This window comes from Giraffa tippelskirchi, chromosome 4, assembly GCF_054371585.1.
Source record: "Giraffa tippelskirchi isolate mGirTip1 chromosome 4, T2T-mGirTip1v1.2.pri, whole genome shotgun sequence".
NCBI lineage: Eukaryota > Metazoa > Chordata > Mammalia > Artiodactyla > Giraffidae > Giraffa > Giraffa tippelskirchi.
The window spans coordinates 24,107,369-24,128,638 of record NC_137278.1 but is presented as its reverse complement, the minus strand read 5'-3'; positions in this window follow the sequence as shown (position 1 = coordinate 24,128,638).

Genomic DNA, 21,270 nt, shown 5'->3' with positions numbered 1-21,270 from the left:
TCGTTACCATCTTTCAAATTCCATATATATGCATTAGTATACTGTATTGGTGTTTTTCTTTCTGGCTTACTTCACTCTGTATAATGGGCTCCAGTTTCATCCATCTCAGTAGAACCGATTCAAATGTATTTTTTTTAATGGCTGAGTAATATTCCATTGTGTATATGTACCACGGCTTCCTTATCCATTCGTCTGCTGATGGACATCTAGGTTGCTTCCATGTCCTGGCTATTGTAAACAGTGCTGCGATGAACATTGGGGTACACGCGTCTCTTTCAATTCTGGTTTCTTCGGTGTGTATGCCCAGCAGTGGGATTGCTGGGTCATATGGCAGTTCTATTCCCAGTTTTTTAAGGAATCTCCACACTGTTCTCCATAGTGGCTGTACTAGTTTGCATTCCCACCAACAGTGTAAGAGGGTTCCCTTTTCTCCACACCCTCTCCAGCATTTATTGCTTGTAGACTTTTGGATAGCAGCCATTCTGACTGGTGTGAAATGATACCTCATTGTGGTTTTGATTTGCATTTCTCTAATAATGAGTGATGCTGAGCATCTTTTCATGTGTTTGTTAGCCATCTGTATATCTTCTTTGGAGAAATGTCTGTTTAGTTCTTTGGCCCATTTTTTGATTGGGTCATTTATTTTTCTGGAATTCAGCTGCAGAAGTTGCTTGTATATTTTTGAGATTAATTGTTTGTCTGTTGCTTCATTTGCTATTATTTTCTCCCATTCTGAAGGCTGTCTTTTCACCTTGCTTATAGTTTCCTTTGTTGTGCAAAAGCTCATTAACTTTAAATGCATTCTCTATTTTAGTGTAGCAAACTAGGCAGTACTATGCAGTCATGAGTTGTGTATATCCTAGTCTTTTTATCCTTCTGCTCCAATTTTTATTAAAAATATTTTAAAGCATGGAAACATATGAATGAATATATATAGTATATACGTCAATGGACTTCCCTGGTGGCGCAGTTGGTAAAGAATCTGCCTGCAATTCAGGAGGCCCAGGTTCAATCTGTGGGTGGGGAAAATACCCTGGAGAAAGAAGTGACAACCCACTCTAGTATTCTTCCCTGGAAAATCACATGGACAGAGGAGCCTGGTGGGCTACAGCCCATGGGGTCATAAAGAGTCAGACATGATTTAGCAACTAAATCAGTATATAGGTCACCTATGAACAAAGTGGGCTTCCCAGGTGGCACAATGGTAAAGAATTCGTCTGCCAGTGTAGGATACACAAGAGATGTGGATTCAGTCCCTGAGTTGAGAAGATTCCCTGGCATAAGAATGGGCAACCTGGTCCAGCATTCTTCCCTGGAAAATTCCATGGACAGATGAGCCTGGTGGGCTGCAATCCATGGGGATGCAAAGAGTTGAACATGGCTAAGTGACTGATCACACACACATGAAGCAAAGAAATTTTAAAAACACTTACGAACATATCATTATTTAAAGACATAGAACATTACAAAATTCTAGAATCTATCTCTGTGTTTCTTCTCTATCCTAACCTACCTCTCTCCAGAAGAAATAGCTACTGTGATTTTTGTTTTTATCATCCTCAGGTTGCCTTTATTTTTCAAACAGTTTTAACATTTTCATGTATTCATGTAAGAATATATTGTTTAGCTTTGGTTATTTTGAACTCTTTATGAATGGAATCATTATACATATTTTTCTGTTTTCATTGATCATTGTTTCTAAAACTCATCTGTGCTGCTGTGTGTGACTACAGGGCATTCATTTTTTTGATGTATACTAATTTAGCTTATACACAGAGTACATCATGAGAAACGCTGGGCTGGAAGAAGCACAAGCTGGAATCAAGATTGCCTGGAGAAATATCAATAACCTCAGATATGCAGATGACACCACCCTTATGGCAGAAAGTGAAGAGGAACTAAAAAGCCTCTTGATGAAAGCGAGAGAGGAGAGTGAAACAGTTGGCTTAAATCTCAACATTCAGAAAACTAAGATCATGGCATCTGGTCCCATCACTTCATGGGAAATAGATGGGGAAACAGTGGAAACAGTGTCAGACTTTATTTTTTTGGGCTCCAAAACCACTGCAGATGATGATTGCAGCCATGAAATTAAAAGACAATTACTCCTTGGAAGGAAAGTTATGACCAACCTAGATAGCATATTAAAAAGCTGAGACATTACTTTGCCAACAAAGATCCATCTAGTCAAGGCTATGGTTTTTCCAGTAGTCATGTATGGATGTGAGAGTTGGACTGTGAAGAAAGCTGAGTACCAAAGAATGATGCTTTGGAACTGTGGTGTTGGAGAAGACTCTTGAGACTCCCCTGGACTGCAAGGAGATCCAACCAGTCCATCCAAAGGAGATCAGTCCTGGGTGTTCATTGGAAGGACTGATGTTGAAGCTGAAACTCCAATCCTTTGGCCACCTGATGCAAAGAGCTGACTTATTGGAAAAGACCCTTATGCTGGGAAGGACTGGGGGCAGGAGGAGAAGGGGAAGACAGAGGATGAGATGGCTGGATGGCATCACTGACTCGATGAACATGAGTTTGGGTAAACTCCGGGAATTGGTGATGGGCAGGGAGGCCTGGCGTGCTGTGATTCATGGGATCACAAAGAGTCGGACACGACTGAGAGACTGAACTGAACTGAACTGAACTGAACTGATGTACAAATAGACCACAAAGCATTCATTCTTCTTTTGATGGATATATTGTTTTGTTTTTTCATTAAAAAACAATCTGCTGTGAGCATTCTTACACATCCCCTAGTGCACATGTGTAGGAACTTCTCTAGAGTATATAATTCTAGAAATAGAATTGCTGTGCTGTAATTGCTTTCCAAAGTGCCTTACACTTTTTTGATCCTCAGAATTGTGTGTAGTAGGAAACCTTTCGCACATTTGACTTAACAGATTTCTCAATTTCAACCAATATAATGGGAGGAAAATAATACCTCATTGTGGCTTTAACTTGTATTTCTCTGATTGATAGCGATACACATTATTCTATGTTTTATTAATTTGTGTTTCCTATGGAAAGACTATTCATATCTTTTGCTCATGTTTTCTATTGCATTATTCATCTTTTCCTTGTTGATAAGTAGGATTTTTTAAAAATATTTAAGGTATTTTTAATATTATCCTTTCTCATTTCACAAAATATCTTTTTCAAATTGTAACTTGTCATCTAATTCTTTTTTGGGGAACTTTAGTGGAATAAAAGTTGTTTATTTTAAAATAGCAAAATTTGACAATCTTTCTTTAATGCTATCACTTTTATACTCTTATTTTAGTGATCCTCCATTTTTTTCAAGCAATCCTCAGATGATAAATAAAGGTTGTCTTCTATATTTCTTTCTAAATGTTTAAGTTGTTTCTTTCATATTTGAATCCTTATTCACTTGGAATTGATTTGTACATTTGGTGAGATTAGAATACAATTTCAGTTTTCTGTTATTTATTTAGGTAATTAATTGTTCAAGCACCATTCATTGAGAACTCCATATTATTAAAATAATCAGCAACATTAACTCTGTTATATACCATGCTTCCCTAAATCTTTGGATGTGGTTCTGAGCTCATTAGCCTGTTTGTTTGGCAATTTTTTATTGGATAAATGTCACTGTATTAATTTCTAGAGAAATACATTTTACTATTTGGTAGGGCAATGTTTATCTTGTCACAAGAACTGCTTTAGAACTTCTTGGGCTTGTTCTACCATGTAAATTTTAAACTCAACTCTACCATGTTAATTTGAAGATCAACTTAGCAGAACTAGCAACCAACAATAGCAATGAAAAATGTGTTCGTTGAAATTTTATTAAATATAAATATAAAATTCATGGAGAATTAGTAACTTCAGGTGAATATCACTAAGGCTTTTTACTAACTTCTCAGTAGAAATAATGAAAACTAGAAGACAATGTAAGGATATACTCAAAGTCCTGAGAGAAAATAACTGCCAAGACAGAGGCATACCGAGATCTCATCACCAGCAAGCACGCACTTGAGGAAACGTTAATGTGTATTCTTCTGACATAAGATAAATGATCCAAAGTGGAAATATGAAGATGGAAGAAGTGAAGAAAATGAAAAAAGTGACTATATAGTAAACCTAAATGAATTTGACTATACTATATTATGGAATTTAAAATAGAGAGTATGAAGATAACTAGCTTAAAAAATTGAAGGAATATCAAAATACTAAACTCTGTATTTTCTAAGAAATATTAAAAGTTCTAATTTAAATTAGATCTTAAAAACCAAAAATATGTATTATAATTCCTAGAGATATCACAAAGAAAAAAGAGTAAGGAATATTCAATCATCAAATCAATAGAGATGGAAATGGAATAATAAAGATAGAAGGTATAAAAGAGGGAAAAGTTCTAGCATTCTCATACTGTTCAAGATGGGCGAGGGAGTCATAATACATCCATTCATTAACTTCAGAATTTTTAATATATGCATGGTAAAATTCACAAAAGTAATGACTACACATAAGTTCTAATTTTTAGGGGGTAGGATGAATGGAATAATGAAAAAATAAAAACTATCAAAATGTATAAAAGAAGACAAGTTACACAGAATCAGTAAGAAAACAGAAATGACTGAAAAAGATTTTTAAATGTTCAAATACATCAATCACAATAGTTCAGATGAGTCAAATTAATAATCACAATGATTCAAATGAGCTGAACTGGCAAATTAGAGGAAATTGCTGGATTAGATTTAAAATAGAAACAAACCTAGCTGTACAGGGTTTTAGGAGATACACATAGCTTCTTCAGTGTCTAACCAGGCTCCCTTTAGTTCACTTGGAGAAGATGACTCAACAAAGGGGATTCTACTGGTGGCTCTGGACTTGGGCTGTGAAAGTTCTGGTGGGCATCTGCCTCCTGGCAACACACCTTTGAACTTACTAGCATATAGCTCACACTATCTGCGCTAGTTCTAGCTTAGTGAATGCTTTTCTTTTTTTCTTTGTTGGCTTAAATCATTTCTCTTTTAACTTCGGAGATGTCCGTTTCTTTCTAATGAGCTCAGTAATGAAGTTTATCTCTTGAAATACATCTGGGATATAGCTTTATTTAACTGGAGAGGTTATCAAATTATCAAACTCGTCATACTGAAAATTATCAGTTTCATTACAAAAAGAATTCAGTTGGCCAAAAGTTTGTTTGGATTTTTCTGTATCATCATACGAAATTTTTTGGCCAACCTAACATAATGTGTATCAAACATTTTGTTGGACAATAAAGTTTTAAGACAGGCGATTAATAGTTTTTCCCTCAAGGACTGCCCCGGAAAGTGAAATACAAGCTTCATGAGAGCAGGATCTGCATCTATTTTGTTTAATGACTGGAGCACGACTCATGCTCCCTAATGCTATGAATATTGGCTTGAATCCTTCGGGAGAACCCTAGTTAAGGAATAATTTCAACTACTCAGTTTCTGAATGGTAATATTGAGGAAGAAAATGAAATTCCCTATTACTGTTTGAATAGCACTTGAACCAAACATTGGTCTGCTAATTAGAAGCACAGCAAAGCTCATCTACTGACACAGAGTTGGGGTGAAGGAAAGCAAGCACATATTGCAGGGTGCCAAGCAGGGAGGAAGGGTGGCTCATGTTCAAAACTCTCCGACAGCTTTCAGGGGAGGGTTTTAAAGACAGTGTGTGGGAGAGGGTTTGGAGTGTGATCAGCTCACGCACAATTCTCTGGGGGGTGGGGTGTGACAAGATGATGTTTGCATGGGTGCATCCTAAGTTGCTTCAGTTGTGTCTGACTCTTTGTGACCCTATGGACTAACCCACCAGGCTCCTCTGTCCATAGGATTCTCCAGGTAAGAATACTGGAGTGGGTTCCCATGCTCTCCTCCAGGGCATCCTCCCAGCCCAGGGATCAAACCAGTGTCTCCTGCAGCTCCTGCACTGCAAGCAGATTCTTTGGCACTGAGTCACTGGCGAAGCCCGTGTTAATGTTTGGGGAATCTCAATGATCAGTTTTCTAGTTCCAACCAGTGTGCGGTTTATGTGCTGGTGGTTAGCATGCAGTTAACTTCTCCCACCTGGTGGGGCTTTTAGTAACTGCAAACAATTCAAGAAGACGGTTCAGGATAGTTATTGATAGACCTGGAGAAGGAGCTAAAGGTCATTGACTTTGATTTATGTCTAAACTATTATTATTTGTCTTTCCTGACTGTTTTCCTTTGTTTCTGCATTTTCTTTCTGCTATGATTCAATTTGCTCTTTGAAACTCAGGGGAGGTCTGGGGAGCTAACACGAATGAGGAGGGCATTTGTCCACAAGAAGGCCCCACGGGGTCCTGCTCAGTTTCACCTGTACTTAGATAAGACACCAAAGAGAATGAAAGAGAAAAAGCCCCAAGGAGCTTCCTTTCACAGGGATGTACACCCAGGTAACCTTATGAGCTTATTTAAGTATTTTTTCACCACAGTGGTCTCGTACAGCTGATTCATTCCACCTCATTCCTAATGTCCAGCCTTTATAAAATGCTCCAAGGAGAATTCGATCTTTTCAAATACCCAAACTCAGAGCCTGCTGATATGCAATGCAGAAGTGAGTCAGTAACAGGAAGATGAGGTTTTTGTGGCTTTCAAAATGTGCTTCTAGCTTATCAATTGTCCGATGCCTATAGGTGAATTCAAAATGTGTCCTTTGTGAGTATTTAGCTGGTCATATATGAGGCAGGAAAATAGAGAAATGTCTCTCAAGCAAGGAAAAAAAAAGAATTCTAATTTTTTTAAAGTGATGAATCCAGAAGGCAAGTTGGCCTCTCTCTAGGTGATAAAATAGAAAGGTACTCATCCATGAAATAGAAATAGCTGAAGACTGCTGCTTCTGACATTTCATTTCTGTTTCTGCAGATAAATGTTTGTTACCATGAAATCACTAAGGAGGAGATGGGTCTGGCATTTTAAGATTTGAGGAGTAACTTAAACAAGTGGCAGATCCTCAAATAAGATATACCTTTCTTTCCACACTTCTGTCTAGGCCAGAATCTACCTCATCCTTCAGTGGGTGGAATAAACAGAACTGAAACTGCTTGTAATCCAGTATCCTCATCTTTCCAGAAATGTAGGCATTTTCTTCCTTTGGAATAGAATCTACCTGCCAGCTTCCAAATGTAGCGGTCAATAAGAAAATAACCTCAGAATCTCTTATATATTGTGAGAAAAAAGTCAGGCTGATGAATTTAGTCGTAGGCTGTACAGGAAATCAAATCCTCATAATTACCGCTAACCTAGACTATTGAAGTAGACTCCCAAGTAGGGCAGGATCTACCTAGCTCCTGGCCACGAGGCTCCCCCTCTCTCCAAGCTTTTCCTAATCCCCAAAATAATCACTTCCAGCTTCACAATCTGATTTTGGGGTTGCCCAAAACATTCTTTTTTTTTTTTTTATTGTTTGGGTTTTTCCCCCTGTAATGGCTCTGGTAGCACTTAGCTGTCTTTAACTTCATTTGCGACAATTTTGTTAGAATGCTTTGTGACAGCTGTCATATCAGTGTGCTTCTAAATAAGAACTTACCAAAATTGGTAGCCATTTTTATTGAAGATGGAAGACAAAAAGCAACATTTTTGACATATTATGCCTTATTTTTTCAAGAAGGGTAAAAACAACTGGAATGCAAAAAAAAAAAAAAAGATTTGTGCAATGTATGAAGAAGGTGCTATAACTGATCGAACATGTCAAAAGTAGCTTGAGAAATTTCACGCTGGAAATTTCTCAGTGGACAATGCTCCACAGTCAAATAGACTAGTTGCAGTTGATAGCAATCAAACAGAGACATTAACTGAGATCAACATTAGGCTTCCCTGGTGATTCTGCTGGTAAAGAACCCACCTGCAATGCAGGAGACCTGGGTTCGATCTCTGAGTTGGGAAGATCCCTAGAATGATGGCATGGCAACCCACCCCAGTATTGTTGCCTGGAGAATCTCCATGGACAGAGGAGCCTGGTGGGCTACAGTCCATGGGATTGCAAAGAGTCGGACACAACTGAGCGACTAAGCACATAATAGCACACAACGTTATACCTCATAGGAGATAGCCAACATACTCAAATGAGTTGAAAATCATTTATACCAGCTTAGTTATGTTAATTACTTTGATGTTTGGGTTCCACATAAGTTAAGCAAAAAAAAAAAAAAAAAACTTTCTTGACTGTATTTCTGCATGTGATTCTCTACTTAAACATAACAAAATTGTTCCATTTTTAAAACAAATTGTGATGGCAATGACAAGTGGATACTGGACAATAATGTGGAACAGAAGAGTTTATGGGGCAAGTGAAATGAACCACCACCAATCACACCAAAGGCCAGTCTTCATCCAAAGAAAATGATGTTGTGTATAGGGTGGGATTGGAAGGGCGTTCTCTATTATGAGCTCTTTCTGGAAAATGAAGTGATTAATTTCAACTAGTACTGCACCCGTTTAGACCAACTGAAAGCAGCACTCCATGAAAAGCATCCAGTATTAGTCAACAGAAATTGTATAATCTTCCATCAGGACAATGTAAGACTGTATGTTTCTTTGATGACCAGGTAAAAACTGTTACAGCTTAGCTGGAAGTTCTGATTCATACACTGTATTCACCAGACATTGCACCTTTGTATTTCCATTTATTTTCAGTCTTTACAAAATAATCTTAATCTTAATGGAAAAAATGTCAATTCCCTGGAAGACTGAAAAGGTACCCAGAACAGTTCTTTCTTAAAAAGATAAAAAAGTTTTAGAAAGGTGGAATTATGAAGTTGCCTGATAAATGGCAGAAGGTGGTGGAATACAATGGTACACTGTTCAATAAAATTCTTGGTGGAAATGAAAAATATATTTTTTATTTTTACTTAAAAAAACTGAAGGAAATTTTTGGCTAGCCCCAAAATACATAACACTAAATACATACTTACTCTGTTCTTGACCTTGATCACAAACTTGGTAACTGGGCTGCTACCATACATAAGACCCACCTTGTACCAGTTATGGTGAGTGTTTCTGGTCTTCTTTTCCTCGGTCCAAGTATTTTTCTTGATTAACCTGCTTCATAAAATAGCTTATACTACAGTCTGCATTGGGGCTTCCCTGGTGGTTCAACGGTAAAGCATTCACCTGTCAATGGAGGAGACACAGGTTCAATCCCTGGTCCAGGAAGATCCCCCTGGGGAAGGAAATAGCAACCCGTTCCACTATTCTTGCCTGGGAAATCTCATGGACAGAAGAGCCTGGGGGGCTACTGTCCATGGGGTTACAAAGAGTTGGACATGATTTAGTGACTGGACAATAGCATCAACAGTCTACATTATCCTTGCAAACTTTTTCTCAAACTAGAGATTTGATCTGTGGAGTTCAGATGCTAATTCAGAGACTGGGATCCTTCTCCTTACAGACAAACCATGCTGAGTCTTGCCACATGTCCAAATATGTGACCTGAGTTTGTTTCCCTGAATCTACACCAGCAGCATCTCGAGATCTGCTGTGTCTAGATGAGGTTAAGCAGTTATTACTTCACATGGGATTGAACTGGTATCCCCTCTACCATCAAAATCTGGGGACAATACTAGATATAAATCCAAGATCTTCCCTATTTTTATCTCCCACTGTATTTAACTGACTAAGAATCCCTAGAAATAAAGCTCAAAGGAAATATCCCTATCCCAATTACATAGGGTTTAAAAGATTTTCATTTCTATTTATGTCTATTTCAGTATTATTTCTATTATTGTCAATTCAATAACAGATTACATTTTCAATTAAAGTGATATTGACTTTGGTCACAATGGCTTTTAAAATAAGATTTAGCTTTAGAAGAATACATATAAAATCTACTTATTTTCAGGTAAATACTTAGTGAATGTCAGTTTGGTCTTATGAGAGAAGCTACGCTCTTGGCCTGAATTTTGTTCTTCATTACATTAGGTATTATGAAGATATCTTTAATGTAAAGAATTTTACTTCACAAAAAATTCCCCCACGTCACAAGGGCAGAAATGATTGTATGCAGTTTGGTTTCTCTCAACAAAAGAGATATCAATATGAAATTTCTGCTCCAATGATTTTAAGACACTGAAGGAAGAACATGAGTTTTGATGTAAACAGAAAGGAAATTGATTTTTGCTCAAGAACTCAGCAGTATGGTTATTAGGAATAAATCAAACAGTTAAAGAAATGTGTGCCGTCTCCATTTGCTTATCTTCTTTAGGAGTAATGTCAGAATTACCTTAAGGATCGTCAAGGGGGAAGGTGCTTAGCTGTCTTCATACAACTAACATCCCCTTCACGTCTACTCCATGCCAGGCATTGCTCTGATGCCCATGGGATTGCAGGATTAGTAGGACAAGGCCCTGGAGGAGGAGAAGCTTTGCTTTCAGTACAGAGATGGGCCAGACTCCCACTGCTTCCCTCTTCTGCTATTACCACCCTACCCACTCCCCTGTCCAACCTGGGAGGCATTGTTATCCCCTAAGGCAAGTACACAGTTCACAGTCACCCTAGGGACTTTCCCCTTCAATGAGAAATTGAGAGGAGAATTAAAAAAAACACCAAAAAAGAAAGGAAAACAATAATGAAAGGAAGGAGGGAATGAAGAAAGGAATGAAAGAAGGAAGGAAGGGGAGGGGGACAAAGGGAAGGAGGGAGAAAAGAAAGAAAGAAGGAAGAGGGAAATAAACTTATTGCTGTCCTGAAAATACTGAGTATCATTTTACACTGGTTTTTGCTGATGCAAAAGAATTTTTATTATTAATCTTTCATCCAGAAAACTGGGTGAAGATTCTTATTAAGTATAGTATTTTGTCCATAGAATCTTGAATTTTCTGGGTGCATAAAAAGTTGCTGCAGTCGTGTCCAACTCTTGCAATCCCATGGATCCAGTAGCCTGCCAAACTCCTGGGTCCATGCGATTCTCCAAACAAGAATCCTGGAGTGGGTTGCCATGCCCTCCTCCAGGGGATGTTCCCCACCCAGGGATCAAATCTGCATCTCCTGTGGCTACTGCATTGCAGGCAGATTCTTTACTGCAGAGCAACTCGGAAAGCCCCAAATTTTCTGGGAAGAAAGTAATAATTGGCAAATAACTGTTATTTTATCTTTTTACTTTCAATTCTTATTCTCATTTCTGTCTCTCACACAATGGTTATGACTGACCTCTCAAACCTTGTTCAATAGTTGCAGTAAATATGGGCATATATTTTTCATAATTGTAATGGAAATGTTTTTAAAGGTTTTTCACTAAATATAACTTTCTGTGTGTCTTTCTTGCAGACCTTTTATCTGATAATGGCAATATCCTTCTAGTTTTTTACAAGTGAGACCATTTCTTAAATATAAATTATTTATAAGATATTTTTCCATATATATATGTGTGTGTGTGTGTGTATATATATATATATATATGGTTAAGTGTGTATTATTTTTTCTTAAAAAGACATTCTAGTGATGGAGTCTTTTTGAATTTCTGTGATGCATTTGATCTTTCCGTCAACATATATACATTTTATATCTATATACTGACAAATGATTGCTCAATAATTTTTCTTGTTGCCTTGTCAGGTGTTGATAGTAAACTTTTATAAAATACTTATTTAGTCTCAGGATAGAAAAAATGTATGTAAGTAAGATATTAGTTTTTGAAGATTCAATAACATTGCCTCGTAAATATTTCATTGTTTTTGAGTGAGAGACATTTTGCTATGGTTTCAATTTGTTAAGTGTTTACTGTGTGTGTGTGTGTTTGTGTGTGTGTGTGTTGGACAAGCACACTCAGTCATGCCTAACTCTTTGCAACCCCATGGACTGTAGCCTGCTAGGTTTCTCTGTCCATGGGATTTTCCCAGGCCAGAATACTGAAGTGGATTTTCATTTCCTTTTCCAGCAAATCTTCCCAACCCAGGGATCAAACCTTTGTCTCCTGCATCTCCTGCTTTGCAGCCACTGGGGAAGCCCTTGGTCAATCTGTATTGTCTATCTCTATCTAAAGTCACCACAGATAACTTAAAATGTTCAAGAAAATTCATTTTATCACATATTCCCGTATCATTTTTAATCTCAAATTTATAACTTTATATACTTCTTTTGAATTCTGAATATTGCTTATTATTTGCTTTTTTTTCCAAGTCAATTTTGACTCAGCTTTGTCTCCTTTACCTTCTTTTTAAGAACCAAGCATTTCTTGTTTTGTAAATCACTTTTATATTTTCTCTGTTGACTTTCTGATTTTATCTTTATTAATTCCTGTCTTCTATGGCTTATTTATCTCACTGCTTTTCCTTTTATTTTGCCTTATTTCTGTGCTCTTTTCAACTGATCTTTTTATATAATTTTTTTGCAACTATTGATTTGGATATTACTCATCCATTGGTATATTTCTGTTATTTAGTGAGTATGCTTTAAATTTTCAACATATATAAAATGTCCAAATATACAAATCATAGAGACGTAAAGTAAATTAATGGTTGCCTGAGGATGCTGGCAGGTAGGTATCAGGATTGAGAAAAGGCTACTTACTGATGGGTGTGATTGAAATAGTCTAAAGTTATATAGTGGTGATAGATACATAACTCTGTGGATAGACTGAACTGTTTAAACTGTATAAAAAAAATAAAACACTGAACTGTATACTTCAAATGACTGATTTTCGTGATGTGTGAATTAATATCTCAGTAATTAGATATTTAAAAAGAGAGGGTTTCTTTGGGATATTGGTGATCTTTATGCATCACAGGCTACAGCTGTTTTGAAGCTCATCATTGAGGCACAGTGCTTCTCCCTGAGAAGCTGCCTAAAGCCCTCCTTGTTTTCTAGTGGCCTCTAGGATTGAATGGCTTTGTTTTTCTGGAAGGTCTATTTGAGAGCAGTGGCTTCAGATTTCTGACAGATACTGCTATACGAGTCAGTTATCAGGTCTGAGAATCTGATTTCCTTATGGGACAGATGAATGACAGGTTCACTAAGGGAACTCTTGCGAGTTGTCACTATGAATTAACATGTAGGCAGACCCCAGTCTGCTCAGCCAAGACCAGAAATGGGCACTCATCATATAGTGGTGAGCTGTGGACCAATTTTTTTGGAATATTTTATATAAATATACAGTTGTGCATGTATTTATGCAAATAGGCAAAGTGAGGGAGCTAAAACACATGAATGTATTTATGCAGGAATGGGATGACTTGTTGGGGAGCTGCTCTTGCTGCTAATGTATAAGTATTGAGAAAAGGAATAAAGTTTAAATCCCATTTGGAGAAAAAGTAAATCATATATAAATCAGTCAACAAGATTTTTTTGATCAGATATAACTAGCTCAAGCGCAGAGATAAGCTTTAGCATTGGATCTCAAATATTTAATTTACAGATAAACTCTAAGTCCCAAACAGATATTACTATTTATACTTTTTAAAACCAATGGAACTGACATATATACACTACTATGATAAAAAAAAAAATGACTAATTAGAACCTACTGTATAGCACAGGGAACTGTACTCAGTGCTCTGTGGTGACCTAAATGGGAAGGAAAAAAAAAAGGAGGGGATATATGTATACGTACAGTTGATTCACTTTGTTGTATAGCAGAAATTAACACAACATTGTAAAGTCACTGTACTCCAATAAAATTTTTTTTAAGTGACCAGAAAATAGAATTGCCATAAAAAAAGCATATTATGGAGTTCATGAAGGAAATAGTTTCTATGCTTGCAGTTAAAATTTATAGGCTTTGCACGAGCCACACGTTGAATGCGGAAGGAAGAATTGGAGATGGAGTAAACCCACATCATCTCAATTCAGCTGCCAGGGCCACTGCTAGGGAGAGTCTGCTCCATTGCACCTCAAGAGACAGGGATGCCCTAAACATGCATCCTGAGTGTGAGCCGCTGTCCCCTGTTGACGTGGCTGAGCACCAAGCAGCCCCACCTGAGAGCTCGACTGCAGTGTCTGAGCACTTGTCAGCTTTTCTGCTTCCTCTGCTTCCTCTCTCCCTACTCCCATCAACACATGGAGACATCACCAGTTCATCATATCTGATTGTGATTAGGTTTTCACTCCATTTTCAGATGGCAGAGAAACCATATTTTACTTCACTACTTTTGAACCCCCTCATTTCCAATCAACCCCATTGTGCTAGGAACTGTATGCATGTAGAAAGTAGGTAATGTTGGTTGATGGACTGAATGTAGCATGGAGATGAAGTAAGGTAGGAGAGTACAAGGAAGGAAGGAAGGGGAAAAAGAAAATAGCATTAAAGTGCCAGATAGTTATCATTGTTTATCTGCAAACCACAATGTCAGGCATCGTGGAAATTTTGCCCAAGCTCGGTCCTAATTCATTTCTAGAGGGGTGTCCCAAAATAACTCAATGTGATAATTAACTTTAAATGTGTCAAGAGACTGGGGAAGTGTCAGGAGCTTCCATCTGAGAGAGTCCTAGGTTTGAATCTACCCCGGACATCTTATAAGTTCAGTGTCTTTGGGCTAATCCTTTCATAACCTCTCAGTCTTGGATTCTTTAACTGTAAGATGAAAATAACAAGAGTTACCTCAAAGGGTTAGGATCAAAATGATAGCATAGATAAAGCAGTTTGAAAAGTATCAGGCACATAGATGCTCAATAAAGCAACTATTATGATTATTGATAAGGGGAGATATACACCTACTTGGAGTAAGGACCTCTCTCTCAACTTGCAATTAAAGGATGAATGAAAATAAAGAAGCTAGAAAGTAATAACAGAGACCATTAGGATGTACTGACCATCTAATGTCACAAATGAGAGAAATTTCTACTAACTCTCATGGGTTTTGGACAACATAGAGAAAAACCTACTCGGGTTTTATTTTATGAAACAGAAATTACATAAAGAAAAACATGTTTTCTTCTTCCATCAACGATTCCCAAGTTCAAAGATGATCCATATTTGAACCAAAACAAAAGCTGCCCATTTGTTCCTTGGGTGTTGATTGGCGAGGGTGCACCCTCTGCTGTCTTTGCGCACCTGTCTGCAGCCACACTCCACAGGGAAAACTGTGTGCAGCTGGAAAGATCCCCCCCGGAAACAGTGCCCACTGAAGATTTTAGCCCCCACCCCACCTCGCATCATCCAGGAACTCAGAGGGCAGTGCATTGGGTGTGGGAACAGGGAAGGCTATCAACTCCACAGAACATTCCCTGTACAATAAGCAAGTGCAGATGGAAGCTGAGCACTGGAGAAAGAGGGGGCCCAGCCGCTGCTGGTAGGTAGGGGGAAGGACTCCAGGCAGAGCAGAGCCCAAGGCATCCATTCCCTCTACTTGTTGACAAACGCTGAGGATGACAGTTCCCCGGATCACCGGATCACCGCCTAAGAACAAAGAAAGAGGAGGAAAAAGGAAGTCTAGGAGAAAAGTGCTGCAATGCAGGGGAAAGACTGACAGCTGGAAACTCTGGAAAAAGACATGTGTTGGAGACTTAATTGACAATGCAAGAGAAAAATTCAGAAAACTGTCATTTTCAATAAAGAATAAAAAGAAATAGGTACTAATGAACCTATTTGCAGGGCAGCAATAAAGACACAGACTAGAGAAAAGACTTGTGGACACAGTGGGGGAGGGGGGGAGGGAGGGAAAGGGTGGGGCAAATTGCAGAAGTGGCGGGGAGACATACACATTACCATATGTAAAGTAGATAGCCATCGGGGATTTGCATTCTGACACTCGGAGCTCAACCCAGTGCTCTGCAACCTAGAGGGGTAGGGTGGGTGGGAGTGGGAGGGAAGTTCAAGAGGGAGGGAGCATATGTTGTGGCTGATTCTTGTTGATGTATGGCAGAAACCAACACAACATTGCAAAAGCCATTATCCTACATTTTTTTTAAAAAAAAGTTACTTTATTTCCCTCTTCTGTGAAGTTAGGCTATTCTTTTGAAATATAGTTAGGCTTATTTGTTAAAAGAAAGAAAGAAAGAAATAGGCTGTATGACATAGTAGCCTGAAGGTAAGAACAGGTTATAGGACAACATACAGGTAGGTAAGGCTCCTGTTTTGCTTGGTTTTTACTGCCAGTGCTTAGCACAACGGCAGGCAAGTAGTAGTCGCATAATAAATATAAATGACATTCAGCAAATGTTAACTGCATTTATCTCTGGGTGGTAAAATGATCAGGGATATTTATTTTCTTCCTATTGTTTTACTGCAGTCTAAAATCTCTGCAATAAATATGGCATGCTTTTGAAGTAAGGAGAAAAGTGCACATGAATTATGTGACTCTCACTGCTGTTATCAACTGTTAACAAGGATGCTGCATAAGTATCAGGAGAATAACTCGAAGAGCGCCAAGATGAGGATGCCAGCACATCTTCAAACACATCTGGTAAACTGGGCAGGAATAACCCAGTGGAATGAAATTAAAAAAAAAAAAAATTTGATCCTTATGGAGAGAATCTAACCTAGGAAGGAAGAAATCTGCTGTAATGAACCAGGTTTAGTAACACAGCCTGAAGATTAGGAGAGGAAAAATAGTAGAGAGTGGTGGGTGTTACCTGAACCAGTCTAACCTCTCCCACCAATACATCCTACTGTGGGGCCTCCCTAGGAGACTGCTGTTTAGTAGCTAAGTCGTGTCTGACTCTTTGCAGCCCCATGAACTGTAGCCTATCAGGCTCCTCTGTCCATGGGATTTCCCAGGCAACAATACTGGAGTGGGGTTGTCATTTCCTTCTCCTGGGGATCTTCCTGATCCAGGGATCGAATCTGTGTTCCTTGCATCTCCTGCATTGACAGGTGGATTCTTCACTACTAAGCCACCTGGGAAGCCCTCCCTAATAGATTATAAGAACCTAAAGTAAGGCCATTGCCCTAATAGTGACGATATAGCTGAATCAATAACAGCTGTCGTGTTGATTTGTCAGGGAGCAATTGTTATAAGGGCTTCCCTGGTGGCTCTGTGGTAAAGAATCCACCTACCAATGCAGGAGATGTGAATTCGATCCCTGGATCGGGAAGATCCTCTGCAGGAGGAAATGCCAGCTCACTCCAGTATTTTTGCCTGGGAAATCCCATGGACAGAGGAGCCTGACGGGCTATAGACCCTAGAGTCACAAAGAGTTAGACACAACTTAGTGACTAAACAACAGCAACAACAAAAACTGGATACAGATGCTATTTAGAGCTGGCAGCCAGAGATTAGACTAGTCCAAAAAAAGTGGCAGGCAAGTGTTCTGGAATGAGAGGGCACTAGAGAATGAAAATGCTCAGAAGGAAATCAGAGAAGCCTTGGGACAAGTAGCAGTGGTATGTGAGTATGGTCAAGAGCAAGAAGCAGCATCTCTGAGGCAAGCACTGTGAAGTCCACATCCCAGCAGGGGCAACAGGACATCAGAGGCTGTGCCCTCAGTGGAGCAGAGAGCTTTGGCTCAGGGACAAGCAATGGCAGCAGCATAGGCACTGGTACAGCTGCCAAGGGAGCAGATCGACCTAATTTGTGAGAGAGTGTAACACCCTGAGGATGCCCTGGAGGGGTTGGCATCCTGCTGTCAAACAGGAGGGACCGCTGAGCTCATGCAGCCTCCATGTTCACATTAAAATGACTCCAGCTCTGCCCAGAGTCAGGAGAGACCTCATAAAATATATCTGAAGGGACAATTAAAGGAAAGAAACCTACAGTGGCTCCGCACTCTCTATGCCTCGCTGCCCGGTTTCCTTAATGCTGTCACTCAGGATATCCAGGGTTTGAACCCAACTCACTTCCTCATCTTCCTCTGGTGTGCTGAGATCAAACTGTACTGTTCAATCAGAGAGTCCCACTTGTTCTGGAACTCAATGCTGTCTGGGACATCCTCCCAGTTCCTTTATTACTTTGGCTCCCAAATCTGAGCGCTTGCTTTCTGTGAGTTTGCAAATATCATGCAGAGATGTCCTGAGCCTTCTGGAACTGAGGCTACACATGAGGGTCCTGGTTACAAAGCCTGTAGTGCAGAGGAACGTCTCAGCACTTAGTACTTGGTAGACCCAACTGCACCCTTGATTCCACCACTTGCTAACTGTGAGATCTGATGTTAACAGACTCGTTACTAATTTATTCAGAGCCTCCTCCAAGCCCACCATATTTAAAATTGTGAAAGTAGTATTTACTTTATAGTTTACCGTGAGGAATAAATGCTATAACACAGTGAGAGACCCAGGTGTTTTCATAGCAGGCACATAGAAAAATATGAGCTCTTTGGGACCTGATGTGTCTGGCTGGCCCATGGACACTGGCTGCCCTAGTCCTGTTCAAACACCTCAAAGGCAGAGAGTAGACCCTTGCACTGCAAGGAGATCAAACCAGTCAATCCTAGAGAAAATCAACCCTAAATATTCACTGGGACTGATGCTGAAGCTGAAGTTCCAGTACTTTGGCCACCTGATGGGAAGAGTCAATACATTGGAAAAGACCCTGATGCTGAGAAAGATTGAGGGCAGGAGAAGGGAGAAACAGAAGATGAGATGGTTGGATAGCATCACCGACTCAATGGACATGAATTTGAGCAAACTCTGGGAGATAGTGAAGGACAGGGAAGCCTGCTGTGTTGCAGTTCATGGGGTCACAAAAAGCGACTGAACTTAGCAACTTAGTGACTGAACAACAATAGCAATCAATACCTCAGCTCATCTTCAACTCTTTCATGGTGCCCAGATTCCAAACTGCCCAAATAGAGAAGATCCAATAAAATGTACATAAAATGTACACTTACCATAAAGCCTAGTCTGTGCATTTTCTCAGTAAATGCTAGTTTCCTACACTACACCTGAGCAAAGTATACTTTGTACATTTCTCTAGTCATGTGCAAGTAATATCAGGTTAGCAAAAGCAACAAGTGGGTTCTGGTAGAGATATGAGATTAACAGAAGGGCAGTTAATAGCTCACTATGCCTAATAATTTGTTCTAGATGTAAAGTTGAGCCTTAGTTCTATTCTAGCACCTAAAATCTAAATCCTATGATCTATCTAAAATGTTTATTCATTGGTACCATGTCTATTTCCACAATTTTATTTCTGCAGCAGCCTGGACCCTGCCAAATTCAAGAACAAGAGTGAACCCAAGCTGCGAGGACAGATTAATACAGAGAATACTATTAGTGAAGGGCATCTCTGGTCTCACCAAGTGGCACTAGTGATAAAGAACCCCCCTGCCAATGCAGGAGATGTAAGAGACAGGGGTTTGATCCCTGGGTTGGGAAGATCCCTTGGAGGAGCACATGGCAACCCACTCCAGTATTCTTCCCTGGAGAATCCCATAGACAGAGGGAGGAGCCTGGCGGGTTACAGTGCACAGGGTCACACAGAACCAGACACAACTGTAGTGACTTAGCACACATGCATCCCTGGTCTAAACTTCAGGAAGGTCAAGTTAGCATCCAGACATCCGTCGAGAGTCAGGAAGGGAATGAACTCTCCTGGCCTCACTCCTGGTGAGTAGGTTATCCTGTGCTTCCTTCCAGACCCCTCACAAAGCCCCCTTCTGTTATAGCCTCATGAGGGCAGTGACTTTTCTCCTGTGTTCACACAGCATGTTCTCTCGACCATATTTTTGGACCTTTTCATGCCCTATTGTAGTTTTCCAATAGACTACGATGAAACTTGTAAGCATACAGAACATTTAATATAGTACAGTGGACAGCTCCTCTCTCCTAGATACATAGATTCCAGGGTTAACTCCATAAGCAGCTCCAATCTCATCTTCACATATATCCTCACTCAGGTGGGATCTTCTCCTTCCGGCTGTGAACCCTTGTGGGAACCATCTGTTTCGCACCCAGAACCTGCATCACACCTGTCACACCCAGGACCCTACCACACACCTTTCTTCCAAGTGTTCCCATGTGAGTCTCAACCCTGAAGCAGGAGCTGCAGAGGCAATCCACTAGTTTCTAAAGTTTAATTTCCCACTTACATATAAATTGAAGTTTTAGTATTTTTGTTCTCACAATCATGCTGCAGGCCTGGTCTAATTTGGAGTTTTACTGATTTTCCTTTCTATTTCTATGATTCTTGGAGGATGTGTGGAAAAAGTCTAATTTAGTGGGTTCCATGATTCTAATTGCTTTCTCTTTTAGCTGCTTATTCTTGTGCCTTATCACCATGACATTGTGGGGAGCAATAAGTTTGATCTTTCCACCCCTAAAGGATGCACCAGAGCTCCAGGGTAGAAAGTACAAGGAGGCAGGTTTTGGCTCTGCACAGTTTTAATTGTGGGAGCTGCCCAGGGATGCAGGAACGTATATTAAAAACTTGCTCTATTCCCAAATTGTACTTAATGTTGAGGAGAGATCAAATAAGTTTCCTGTTCTCAAGGGCCTCAAAACTTAGTAAAGAGACAGATATATCAAGAAATAAATGCAATCAAGGATTATAGCCATTAAGACAGGAGTACATACCTACCTGGGATTCCCTGATGGCTCAGTGGTAAAGAATCTGCCTACAAAGCAGGAGCCGCAAGAGACATAGGTTTGATCCCTGGGTGGGGAACATCCCCTGGAGGAGGGAATGGCAACCCATTCCAGTGTTCTTGTCTGGAGAATCCCATGGACAGAAGAGCCTGGTGGGCTACAGTCCATAGCATCACAAAGAGTCAGACACAACTGAAGTGACTTAACACAAACGTACATGTACCTACCTACAAGATATGCTGGGGTCACAAAGAAGGGGCAGTTAAACCCACTAGCAGGATATAACCCTCATATGGGGACACTGGTTGAATGTTTCCAAATGGGATTTCTTTCCACCCAGTGAGCTGCCTTTTATAATTTATTTTTGATGAAAATAATGCTGACACTTGAGACTCTTTCCCCAGTGGGCCATTGTATTTTGTTGGTTTAGAAATTTTCTCCGGGCACAATAAGTACATGGGAAGAATATTAGATACGAGTTTATTAGAAGGCAAACAGAGCACACAATTTCTTAAAATAAACAACTGGCATTTCAAAAGCTAAAGGTAAAAAGACAAGAAAGCCTAGCCTCAGGCTTTAACCTCATACATGTTCTTCCTTGAAGAGAAGCCAGAGGCAGGAGACAAAGTCACTTCGTTTAGACATCCAGGAATAAAGAGATGACCAGTCATTCACCTGTCAGATTTCTGGATTAGCCAACATGAACTCAAGTTATGAACTAGAGGGTCAGGGAGATTGTTCCCTGTCATTGAAAGTGTGAGGTTAGCGTGACTAGGTCCCTGGACCCACAAATAAAGTTCAAGCCAGTGAGGAATAAGCAAAGGAAATGTTGCTTGAAAAAGTAAAATCATGACTCTCATATAAATA